The sequence below is a fragment of the Cucumis melo genome, chromosome 4 (genome assembly GCF_025177605.1).
Source record: "Cucumis melo cultivar AY chromosome 4, USDA_Cmelo_AY_1.0, whole genome shotgun sequence".
NCBI lineage: Eukaryota > Viridiplantae > Streptophyta > Magnoliopsida > Cucurbitales > Cucurbitaceae > Cucumis > Cucumis melo.
The window spans coordinates 34,317,110-34,329,671 of NC_066860.1; the positions used below are offsets into that span (position 1 = coordinate 34,317,110).

A 12,562-nucleotide genomic window follows, 5' to 3' on the forward strand; every position below is an offset into this window, starting at 1 on the left:
CTAAATCACCTCGACAAAGCTATGAGAAATTATCAAGAAATTGAATTGAATCTCTAAGGGTGGGACTTCTCGAGTTCAAGAATCACCTTAGTCATTTCATTTAGTTAAATAAGTAAAATGCTTAGACATACGTAGAGAGTATACTTTTAACTGAATCTAGATATTCAACTGAGTCAAATTTATAGCTTTTTAAGAGATTCAAATTTGGTCGATTGAGTTAATTTTGGTTCTTCCATATATACTTGATATCATTCGAATTGATAACCAATATAGTTTTTTATTAATTTTAATTAGCCGGGTTTTCAGGTTTTTGAATTTTTCTTACACCCCAATTTACATGGGCTCAAACTAAGGAGGCAATGGAACTTCAACACCACACCAATATGATGAAGCAACCACCTCGACAAATAATATGTTACCAAAAATACATTTTAACATTAGAATAAGCCAAATACAATGAGAGCAAGATCAATTCCGACGAATCAAGTTGCATCAATGCACAGTGCTTGATCTTGAAAGTACAATTCTCTTTTGTTCTAAAGTGAGCATAACTCTATTGGCATAAAATATTCTTACTATACTCGAAATAAGAGGTTTAAATTAGGGTTCATCGAGTGACCATTTTGGTTACTATGAAAATTGATTATCAACTATATTAGTTAGGTCGATTGTAGGTTTGGAACAATTTTCAATTTTCATTTCTACTTTATTTCAACTCTATGTATATATATGTTTATATCTAATAATAATTATGAAAAAAAAAACATTTTGAACAGCAAAAAAACAACCATTTACTAAATCATTTCTCAAATTTTTTATTTATTCAATTTTGGTGTACTTCAAAAGAAAAAATCTTAAAAATTTGAATCTATGATAAAACCGATTTAAGAATTATATGGAAGTCTACTAAATAAATTAGCAAATCATTTAATAACGAATCATATAATGATCTAAAGAAGTTGATATTATAATGGTACAAGATTTTTTTCTTTATTAACATGTTTTTGCGTCGTATAGAGAAGTCAATCTAAAAATTTAGTTGATAAGATAGTTAACTATTTCTTGAGATTAATTTTTTGGTGTTCCTAACGATGCCATTGATTTTTGGCCCTAAAAAAGGAAAAACATCTTTTTAGCCGATGTAAGTAACAAAGAATGCGGTCAATATACCTAACTTAGGAACATTTATATTTGAGAACATGGTCATTTATTTATGTGTGGAAAGTTTACACTTTTGTTTTTACACCAATTTGGAAAGTTTACTTGATATCAAACTGAAAGTGAAATGAAAGTTCACTTTATATCATATCACCAAACTTAGTGGCCAATTTAGAAAATAACTCTAGAACAAACACAAAATAAATCAAAGTGTTAATTAATGATTTCTCACTTATATCACTTACTATGACGTGTGATTTATTTATTTTTAATGATCAAACATGATAAAAATATTAAATTGAGTATGACGTAAACCCGTTTTACATAATTTTTTCCTCTCTTTTCAACGAAATGTAGTATCAAATCTTGACAATTAAGTATCGTTCATAACTATCAAATAGTGGAATATGCAATTTTTTAGGTTAAAAGATTTAAGCTCAAAACCTAATCATTCTTTTTGATAATTAAATAAACGTTACAAATTAGTTTATGAAATTTAACATGAGTCTATTTTTTTAAACAAACTAAACCTTCAAATCTTTTAACAATTAATACGATATTTCCAATATTATTAAATTGTAAAATATGAATGACTGTAAATTAAATATTCAACTTCAAACTCTCGATCACTTTTTCAAGTCTTTTTTAAAAAAATTGAAATGGATAACAATTTTAGAGATAATAATAAATTGTTTAACAACGATTAAAATTTTTTCAATATAAGAAAATTTAAAGCGATAAACTTCAGTATATTTACAATATTTTTAAAATCTTTATATATGTGTAAATATTTGGAATATTTGTTCTCTTGAAAGCGCGCAAGGGGATATCAAGTTGGGCTGAAAGATTCGATGAAGTCCAATCCGTACTGGCCTGAAATATGGCCGGTCGGCCCATATTTTAGAACCCAACTTCACTATAAAGTCGATCCCGTATCAACGCCGCATGAAGCGTTCCAAAATGTACAATTAGGGTTGAGATATTGGAACCTCAAGACTTCGAGATTTATAGAAATGGTTTTCCTTCTTCCCTAAGAATAAGAATCCTTTTGATAAAAGGTAGAAAATCTTCGTTCCAAACGATAGTACGGCTTCAGGATAAAACCCTAATCTGTCTATTAACTACTTTAGTACGTTCACAACATGAATTTACTCTTGGCTAACTTCGATTCTTTGTAAAACCGAAATTGAAATCACGATCAAGGTGCGTAATCAAACAAATCAATCAATGAATTTAAAGACAGGACACTACATAAACCCTCGGTTTCTTTTCTTCGATTTTGGAAAGCGTCGAGTAATCTTTCAAATTGAATTTACCCTATTTCTTTGAATGCACCATTTGCTCACCTGATTCATATGCAAAGCCATTGCTTCGAGGTATTTTTACACATTTCCTGTAATTGTTTTTCTTTGGTTTGAATTGTCTGAGAGATATTGGTTCAAGTGTAATATGTAGATGGATAGTTGATATAATGCAAACGGGTATGTAATTGGTTATCTAGATGCTTGCTTTTGGAATTCTATCTTCTTCACAGTTCTTATCATCTAATTAAATGGGGTTGAATAATGTGCTTGCCTTTATTGTTACATGGCTGTCTATTTACATTCTTAGGTTGTGTTCTCGGGAAGTAAATTTTTTCTTTGATAATAGCAGACTAGCAGTCAATTTTCATTGGCGGCTCTTCGACTTTGGCCATCAATTTTAGAGTCCATATCTTCTTCTTCCATTGAAGGCGATTAGTTTTTCAGGAGCAAATCCATAAATGTGTTAACATAATGTGATCTGATCCTGGATATCTCAGCGTGAAGCATTGGATCCCATAATAAGAACTCCAAAATGCACGAGAATGCATTTTCTTTCCCGAGAAGCTCCTTCAAGTGGGCCTCAGTCGTGCTACTATAATTTGAGGTTTGAAGTTTAGTTATTCAGAATTTTGGGAAGAGGTTTGCTATTGAATAAATTTGAAGTTGATCAATATTATTGCATTGTTTTGATGCAGAGGCCATATATTTGTTCAGTAGATGGTTGTCAATCCAGTTATAGAAGAGAGGATCATTTGACATGCCACCTTCTCCAGCACCAAGGAACAACATTCAAGTGTTCAATTGAGCCTTGTAGCCGTGAATTTGCATACCTATCTAGCGTAAATAGACACTTGAAAGAATTCCATGATGATAATTCTCCTCTTGAAGTTGAATGTCAGAAACAGTTCGTTTGTCCAAAGGATGAATGTGGAAAAGTGTTTAGATATGCATCTCGACTGCAAAAGCATGAAGATTTCCATGGTTAATTTCTATTTTTCTAAGTTGCTCTAAATTTTGATTGTTTGATTCAAGGATATTTATTTATCAATTTCAAATTTTACTGTACTGTAGTTAAGCGGTCAATAGATATCATTGTACTGCACCGAGTTACGGAAGTGGGTTGCCTTCACAGCATGCGATTTCACGATGGATGAGGAATGCTAAGGCTTTTTTGTGAGTAGTATCCGAACCTCAAACCTCTTTTGGTTGTGGGCATAGGCCTTTTAAAGCTTTGTTTGCTGAAACTCTACTAGAAAGAAGTGGCCCCCTTTGGTACAAATCCATGCTCATTACAAATGTTTGGTGGCTAACCAGTGTATAGAATGATAGAATCGGTATGTATAATCATACCCAACGGAGAAAAAAGAGAACAATGATAAACACTAAAAAGCGATGTGTTATCGTCTAAGTGTTTGCCAGTGTGTTTTGTCTTTTCCCCTCTTATTCTCTCCAAAAGTAATATACTTCTTTGTCTTGTGGATTTCAAAACTCGTGTAAAAGTGCCATTTTAACAAAATTTTATTAATTATTAACCATACGTACTAGTTAATTCAACATTAATGAGAGTGAGGCAATGAAAAAGAGTGATAACTATATCTTTGAAGACGGGAAAGTAAAGTGAATTGGGAATTAAAGTATAATTTGTAAGCATAGTTTATAAATAAATAAGCATAGGATTAAGACTTTGAGACTATTTGTACTTACTTCAACAAAGGCAGCAAGACCCACAAAGCTGGCCTGCCTTAGTGATCCGACGGTGTCGAGTGGAAGGGTTGTCGCTACTTACTCTAAGAGAGAGAAAGGCTACTCTAAGAGAGAGAAAGGCTACTCTAAGAGAGAGAAATGCTACTCTAAGAGAGAGAAAGGCTACTCTAAGAGAGAGAAAGGCTACTCTAGAGACTAGAGAGAAAGGCTACTCTAGAGACTAGAGAGAAAGGTTACTCTAGAGAGAAAGGTTACTCTAGAGAGAAAGGTTACTCTAGAGAGAAAGGTTACAAAGCTGCAAGTACTGCCCCAACCAACGGCCTTGCACGGAACACCCACTGCCCGAACACAATATTAACTAAGGTAATTAACAACATCTAATGTTCATTTAATGTTATCTAATTCTAATTTCAAATTAATACAATCTCACGAGACATTGTTAATCAAACAAAAATAAACCTGACACATGACTCATTTTTAGTCCTTCAAATGATTAATAATTACCTACCTATCTGGTTAGGACTACGAAAGAAGATACTCTTTGGCACAATAATTATATAAAATGTTGAAGTGCTAAACAAAAGGTTGGTTTTTAGGTTTTTTTTTTTCTTTTTGAAAAAAAAAATCTATTTGCTAGAAAAAAAAATACTAAAAATAAAAATCATTACACCCACACTCTCCTTTTCTTCCAATTATTTCACTTTACTACTTTGTTAAAAAAAATTCCATAGTTGTTTATTTAAACATTTGATAATTAAAATTAGATTGACTCTAAATATTTGGAGTCTTCTTTTAAATATCAAGTTTCAGTATATTTTCAGTTGATAAATCTTAAAAAAAAAAAAAGAAAGACAACATTCCCTTTGGTAAATTGATGTTTTTCTACTTACGAATGTGTGACATGAAAATATTTCAAAACATATCGACCATGATAAATACTTGAAAACAACCCATTATCTAATGAAAGAGGGAAATTTGATTTCGAAGTACTAATTTTAAATTTTATTGGAAGCAAAAGAAATAGATTGGTCGTAAGAAAAGATTATGTAGTGAAAGGCCGAAATAACCTGGGTGTGTATAATATGAAGCCCACCTAAGATGGGCCAATTTTTGGGCACACATCGCATTTCTAGGCCCAAATGGATTCATTAGTGAGCTTTCGGTTTTGAGCTCACATCGACTCAAGCCCAAATGGATTAAACCCCAAAAAGCCACCATATGCAACAACTTTCCATGAGAATCCCACATTCTTAATTCTTTGAAGAACTGAGAGACGAAGAGAGCAATAAAATATTGGTTATAATAATAATAGTAAAAAAAAAAAAAGAGATACGTTTGTTGATACGTTTGACTATTGAATAAATAGAATTAAGATTACGAATTTCCATATAGGATGCTTTGGTCAATAACCACTGAAGTTTTTCTTTACTAAATTAAATTATAATAAATTTCTTCTTACCTTTAAATAAAAGCTATATTGTATTTATGTTTGAAGATAGTGAGGGAAAAGGGAAAATATTTAATAAAAAGAAAATAGCGTAAAATGTGGAGAGAAACTAATTTCCAACAGAATCCTATTGGTCTTCCAATGTCTGCCATTTTCATCAAATCCACAAAATCAGGAAGAGGAAGAAGAAGAAGAAGCATTAATAGTGGAGACATACACAAGCTGTAACGCAGTGCCTAACGAGATATATGCTTTTCTCAAACACTTTAAAAAAAGAAAAAAAATCCACTGCACATTAGAAGGAATAACCACCATTTAATTTGTTTGGATTTATTTAAGTTATCGTTTCAAACATGTTGATTTATTAATGTTTTAATTTTGGATTGCCAAAATAATAATAGTAATAATAATGTCTTAGTTTGGACAAGATTGAGCATTTTGTGATATGATGATGATAATGAACTGGTGAAAATAAACTAGAAGGCCGTACTGAAATTGTGTTTTGTGATGAAATCTAAATCATAAGAAGATATGATATTAAATAGCTATTAAAAACATAATAATAAAAGATATGGAGACTCAGATTGGAAGTTAAGTTGAGAGCTTCTAAAAATGGAACCCTAATTGAAAACAGAAAATTACCTTTCCGACCTCAAATTTTACAAATCTCATTTTTTTTCAAAATTTTAAGCATATGTACAGTTTTTTAAATTAAAATTAAAAATGTTTTGTTTTTAGAGGTAAGCATCAATTTTGTTTTTTAGCGAAAGCACCACCAAACAAACGTAGACTATGATTGGTCTAGTAAATGTTCAACAAATTTAGATCATAAAAGAGTATAAATACAAATCTACTATTAGTTTATCAATCGGTCTGATTTTTTAAATTTTCTTAAATGTTTGTCAATTCGATTAGTTTTTTCCGGTCTTTCGATCTACCTTGCTTCCCTAATCTCTATTAAGGTTTAAGATTCGATAATTGAAAAAATAAAAATCGAAAATTGAGGGATCAGACACGTATTGTTGAGAATTTAGAAACCAAAAATAAAAATGATATGTTTTGAAAAGTCTGTGATCAACATGGTGTATTCTTGAAAACTCCTAAAAGAGTGAAAATTTATAAAAATGTAATAATGAACAATTGAACATGTGATATGATTTTTAATGTAGATTGAATAGTGTTAGTTAAGCTGGAAGATGTTTTCTTCTCCAGATTCCTTCTTCTGCTTCACCAATGAGTAATAAAGCTTCGGCAGAAAAGATATAGTTTTGTTATGACCCGAAACCGAAACCAAAACAAAAGGGGACAAATTCAAAAAAGAAAAAGGATTCAATGCAGAGCTCTGCACGTGCATAGATGATTAAAAGCTTTTCCCTTTAGCTTTTTACAATAAAAATCAATCAACTTTTTAAAAATAAAAAATAAAAATCTGCCTAATTTTATGATCCAATTCATCCATAATTCTCAACAGTTCAACATACATTTTCCTTCAATTTTAAGGCCAACAAGAAGAAAAAGGAGAAGAAAACAGCAATCTCTACTTTCTTCTTTCATTCATTTGGGTTGAAAGGAGAAAAAAAAAATGATCACGTGGCTTGAGACATTCTCAGTGCCCACTTTAGCTAAAAAAGAAACATCAAATTTCGTTTTCTGAATTAAAATGTATCATAAAGTCAAAAAGATACCCACAAATTCGGTGGTTCATGTTGATTTGAAGAGACAAGACCATTTTGATTATCCTTAACAATACTACTAATTTATTTAATTTCTCAAAATCTAATTTCCTGTTCAAATTAATACATAGTGGATTCCGAACTACCCCATGTCTCCTTCACACTGATTGACATCCAAAAGATTGTTTTTTTTGGACCAATCTTTTCTACTTTATCACAAATCTATCTTAAATTTCTCTGTTTTCTCCCTTATGTTAGATTGGACAAAAACTTTGTAACTGAACTATGAAATGAAAGAGAACTATATGAAATGAAAGAGAAGTATATTAACTAATCGAATAATGGTGATTAGGTTTAGGATTAGTGTTTTTTGATTGGGTTATTGATAGAATGGATATTTAGGCAACTATTGGATTGGCAGAGAAAGAGGAGGGCCACATGAAGGAAAGGTGAGGTTCCATTCGAATGTCTGTCTTAAGACCCGCGCCGCCCCCCCCCCCCCCCCCCCCCAAAAAAAAAAAAAAAAAATTATTTGATTAAACACTCACTAGCTGTTTAGCTTTGGGAAGACCCACCAAATTAATGCTGGGTACTGACTGATCTAATGAACAGTATCTACTTTCTTCTTCTTCTTCTTCTTCTTCTTCTTTTTTCCCTTGAACTAGTTGTACAATTACACAATCAAGTGACAAAAGGATTGTGATTCGAAATATGACGAGAATTGGTAGGAAACGGGGCCTGTGTAAGGTAAGTGTGGGCTCTCCCCTTTTGGCTAAGCAACATTTCAAACACTTGGCTGAGAAGAATTGGCACCCACAGCATTTAACACAAGAGTATACATTTTCTTCGATGCCCTAGTGAGAATTGGACCTATTGGGGTAGTAAAGAGATAATGGGGTCCTTATCTTGTTTTCCCATTTCATTCACACATGATAATGGCCTCTCCTAATTTGACTATAGAAGAAGCTCCAAATGGGAGTTATAATTCCCTGTGGAGTAAGCATCTGGATTGATACCCCAACTAGATGTGCATGAATAGAAACTTGATCATACAAACACTTGGGTTTTGAAAGGGAGAAGGCAAGAGGTTTTGATAGCCATATAAATCCAAATAAAAATTCAAAAAAGAGTCTTGGATATCATCATGACCCAACATATCAAACAGGTGGCAGGTGGAAGACATCGACAAGATTGATGGCAACAAAGTTTTTTGGGTTTACTCTGGCCATCAAGTGTTTGGGGAAAAAATTTTACTCTACGGTTCATCACCTCACCTCCCATTTATGAACACAATTCTTCATTGGACAAGGATGTGCAACAAACTCCAGTCTAATTAGACAGATAAGAGACAGATCATATTGGTATGGCAACTTGCAACAACAAAGTGGTAAAGAGACTCACTCACAAATCAAACACCATCATCATCTCAATCAAAACCCAAATCAATACTTTTCAAGTAGATGCCACAATGCAAAATAATAATTCAACTTTGTAAAATAACATTTTGTTATAAAATTAAAATTTGTATCAACATGATGCAAGTCCTGTCATCACCAAAAATCAACTCAAGTTCCTGTCATCACCAAAAATTAACTCAAGTTCAGCATGTTAGTCGCATTATGATTCCAATTATAATGATTAAATTAATGTAAAACAAACAAGATCTTTAACCTCATCATTAACCACAAACTACCCAATTTCAAAACCACCCCTCATTCAAATCTGACTAATCATCTCTGACAACCCTGTTTCTAGGAACAAACAGTTGAAAAAGTATAGTTTTTTTCTCCTCGACATTTCATCAAACAGCTAGAGTGCATCAGACAGTTAACGAACAAATGAAGCAATTTGAAGGGTGTCGGAGGGGAATGGCAGCCACTTTATCGGCGTGCATTGAGGCCGAGCTCAAGTAAGCTTCATCCTCCCTCCCCCCCCCGTCCATAAAAAAAAAAAATCATGTGGTTAATAACATGCCTTTCCACGCTTTCCAATGGCCACCAAGCCGTTGCCCACATGCCTATGTATGCTTAAAGTTAGGCATCTGACATTACTTCCAATCAAACTCATCAATACCTTCTTTTTCAAAACATTTTTTTAATCTCTCTGTAAAATATTCATCTATGTAAAAAAAAAAAGAAAGAACAAATCCAAAAGAATTCTTCAATTGTAGCTTACTTACATTACACAAATCAATTGCGGGGCCATGTCTTCTACCGCTTTCGTCCCATTCAAGCCTTCCAACTTTTTATCCTCTGTGGATTTTCGTTTGAGATATGGGAAAAAAATCTGACAGTTTCTTTTTTACAAAAAAATTAATTAATTATTTATTTATTTGGGTAGGATCTGACTATCTTTTTAAGAAATCAAAGAGTGAGAGTTGGATTTTGGGACGCCCAATTCTCCAAGGAACAAGAAAGCGCCCAAGTATTTTAATTGTTACTCCATTTCCTTCGACTTTGACTTTTATTACCCCTTACAATGTCATTCTTGAGTTTGACTTTTCATCAACAGTCAAATCTTCAATTTAGGGTTTTATTTTATTCACATTACGAATGGTTTGAGCTCAATTTCGAAGAAGTTTGGGTGTATATTGGTCCTCAGCATGGATTGCAAAAGAAACTTTTACTCACCTTATTTTATGCCCAAATACGGTTACTACCATACATCATAATTTTGTTTTTCTCACGATGAATCTCCACTGAGATTGTCCCCGAGATTCTTCACAAATGAAGAAAATCTTCGATCAGATGCTTCACTAAGATATGAGATAGTATTTTTTATTAAAGCGTTTTTTTTCTTGATTTGGAAAAAATCTCGGAGTCAGTCTTAGCCGAGATTAATTATGATAAAAAACAAAATTTTCAGTGGTCCCGAGATACATTCGTTCTTGAGAGAGTGGAATGGTGTAACTAGGATTTATAAGTGTAAAATAGAGGGAGTAAAATAACACTACTCCCTTTTGTTCAATCCATATACCAAATATGGAGTTGGATTAATAGCTCAGTCCAATTTCCAACTATTATAATTTCTAGACTATTATAAATCACTGTTCGCCCCAAGCGTCGAATAGATTCTATAAGAATGTTGCATCAATTATATATTAAAGAAAAAACTTATATTCATTACCATTTTGATTAAAAATTAATGGTAAGTTATGTTGACTGTAATGTAATTTGATTAGTAGGTACAACCTTTTACTCTAAAAAAGTGAAGTATTAATGCACTCGTTTTGCGGGGTAGGGATTTCATTCAATTTTTGTACCAAAATATTCCACATAGTTTTTTTTTTTTTTTCCTTTTTTCTCAATAGATTTGGTGGTTGGATTGCGGTGTCTACTTTGATTGCTTTGTTTCTAAGAGTACAATTGAGATGACCCACATTATGCATTCTTCAATTTTATAAGTATTTTTTTGTGGAAAACATTGGTATCAATTATTCTATTTTTTAGAATAATTTGACTCCATAAAGCAAAGTTATGAATTAAGATGTTAATTTGTTAATATTTTTTATATAAACATCCATAAATCTACAATTTTTTTAAAAAAACTAAACATTAATTTCAATTACAAACTTTAATTTTAGTTAGATTAAAACGAATGTTGAATTATTATCACATCAAAAGCAAAAGTATGGGGAAAAAAACAACATTATTATTCCTTTCTCAAAATGTGTCACTCCAAAGATAGGCTTCCCTTATCCTTTGAGCATGCTTGTCATTCCATTATAGTATTTAATGGGCTTGATGTCACTTTTAGGAAAGAGAGATATATGTGTATTATTTTTAGGTGTATCCTTTTCTTAGAGTTATAGATGATTTTGACATTTTCTTCATTTTTTTTTTCTTTGTGTTCTCACTGAATTTAAGACATTAGGCATAATCATGACAGAGAAAATGAAAGATAGAGATAAAAAGAAAAACTTATAGACATATATGGATCATAACGAAAAAGTGATAAAGAAAAAATAGGAGAGAGTGACCATTGTTAAAGAGTACTTCGATCATTCGTTTAGTTGTTTAGGGAAATAAATAAGATTGAAGATAAAAGTGAGAGGTATCAAAACATAGTGTTGAAATTATCATGTGTGTTGGCACATACATATCTCGTGGCGGTCTTAGACCGTGAATGAAACTCCTTTAGACTTGTAGGGATGTGTTTGGACCGACCTATAAGAAAAATTACAAAGATGTTGTGTTGAGCATAGTTGACTTTATGCGTGAGAAAAACAAGCTTGTTTTAGATAAGCGACCAAAATATTATTTACACTTTTAGATGGAAGAACGAGACTCTATCTAGAGTTTGCATTGTCTAACACTTGCTTGGGTGATGTCGGCTCATATGTTACTCTTTTAGCAATAGGAACTAAGTTCAACATCGATAATCAAATACTTTTTACTTTGACAGTTCAACATGTATTTTTTGAAACGCCTTGAACAATACTCAACCATTTATAATTAATTTTTACGCACCAATATTATTCTAATTTTTACACTATTATCACCTTAATTTTCATCTTATTTCCTTTTTAAAGACTTTGAAACAAAGCATAAACATGGTTGGAAATTAAAGATGCCTTAAAATTTCTGTTTACAATGCATCGATAATTTAAACATTTTTTTTAAGTAAATAACACATATTTTAAAGAAATAATGTGAAAAGGAAGATGTGGAATTTTAATAGTTTTAATTACAAATCTGCTTTAATTCTATTAACTTTTGTAATTTAATTAAGTTAAATGATTGAATTATTATGATTATTATTGTTTGGTTGTGTTGTGTTGTGTTGAATGAAGGATGATGAGATGAAAGGATTGACTTGTTTTTAAAAATGCTTTAAATTAAACTAATTAATGATGGATTTGGATCCAAAATCTGTATCGCATTAATGAAGAGAAAGCATTTGAAAGCAACCAAAAGCCATATTAATAATGTTTATTTACTCAATTTCGAGGCATTAACACAAAGTCAAATTTTGTTATGATGAACGTTCATCTTTACTCCATCCTTTTGCACCTTTTTTTTTCTCCCTTTCATTCTTAATTATAAGTCTTTGGTTAAATTTATATGCCCCAATTTCATAGCTGTTTCACTCTTACACCATTTATTTATTAAAAAAATTTAACGAAGCTTTAAAATATTTAATAGTTGACTCCCATAAAGTTCAAAATCATTTTTCCATTAAAAAAAAATCCACCATGTCGTAAATCGTGAACTAATATTTGAAAAATAAAAGTTAGATCGTAATATTTAAAATAAAAATATATTCTTTAAGGTAAT

At 31.5% G+C, this 12,562-nt stretch overlaps 2 long non-coding RNA genes across 5 annotated transcripts; one reads left to right on the plus strand and one right to left on the minus strand.

Moving 5' to 3' along the window:
- The first annotated feature begins 2,114 nt into the window (after positions 1-2,114).
- Positions 2,115-3,997, plus strand: LOC103486313 (uncharacterized). 4 transcript variants are annotated; one of them, XR_537074.3, is made up of 4 exons: positions 2,115-2,216; positions 2,812-3,066; positions 3,158-3,443; positions 3,534-3,997. It is a non-coding gene; the product is annotated as an uncharacterized LOC103486313 (long non-coding RNA). The 4 variants fall into 4 exon arrangements; XR_537073.3 differs by having other exon boundaries at positions 2,118-2,534; positions 2,809-3,066; XR_537072.3 differs by having other exon boundaries at positions 2,118-2,534.
- A 4,695-nt stretch (positions 3,998-8,692) lies between these two features.
- On the minus strand, positions 8,693-9,851 carry LOC103486312 (uncharacterized). The gene is made up of 2 exons (XR_537071.3): positions 9,466-9,851; positions 8,693-8,859 (listed from the first exon to the last, which is right to left on the minus strand). It is a non-coding gene; the product is annotated as an uncharacterized LOC103486312 (long non-coding RNA).
- Positions 9,852-12,562: the final 2,711 nt, after the last annotated feature.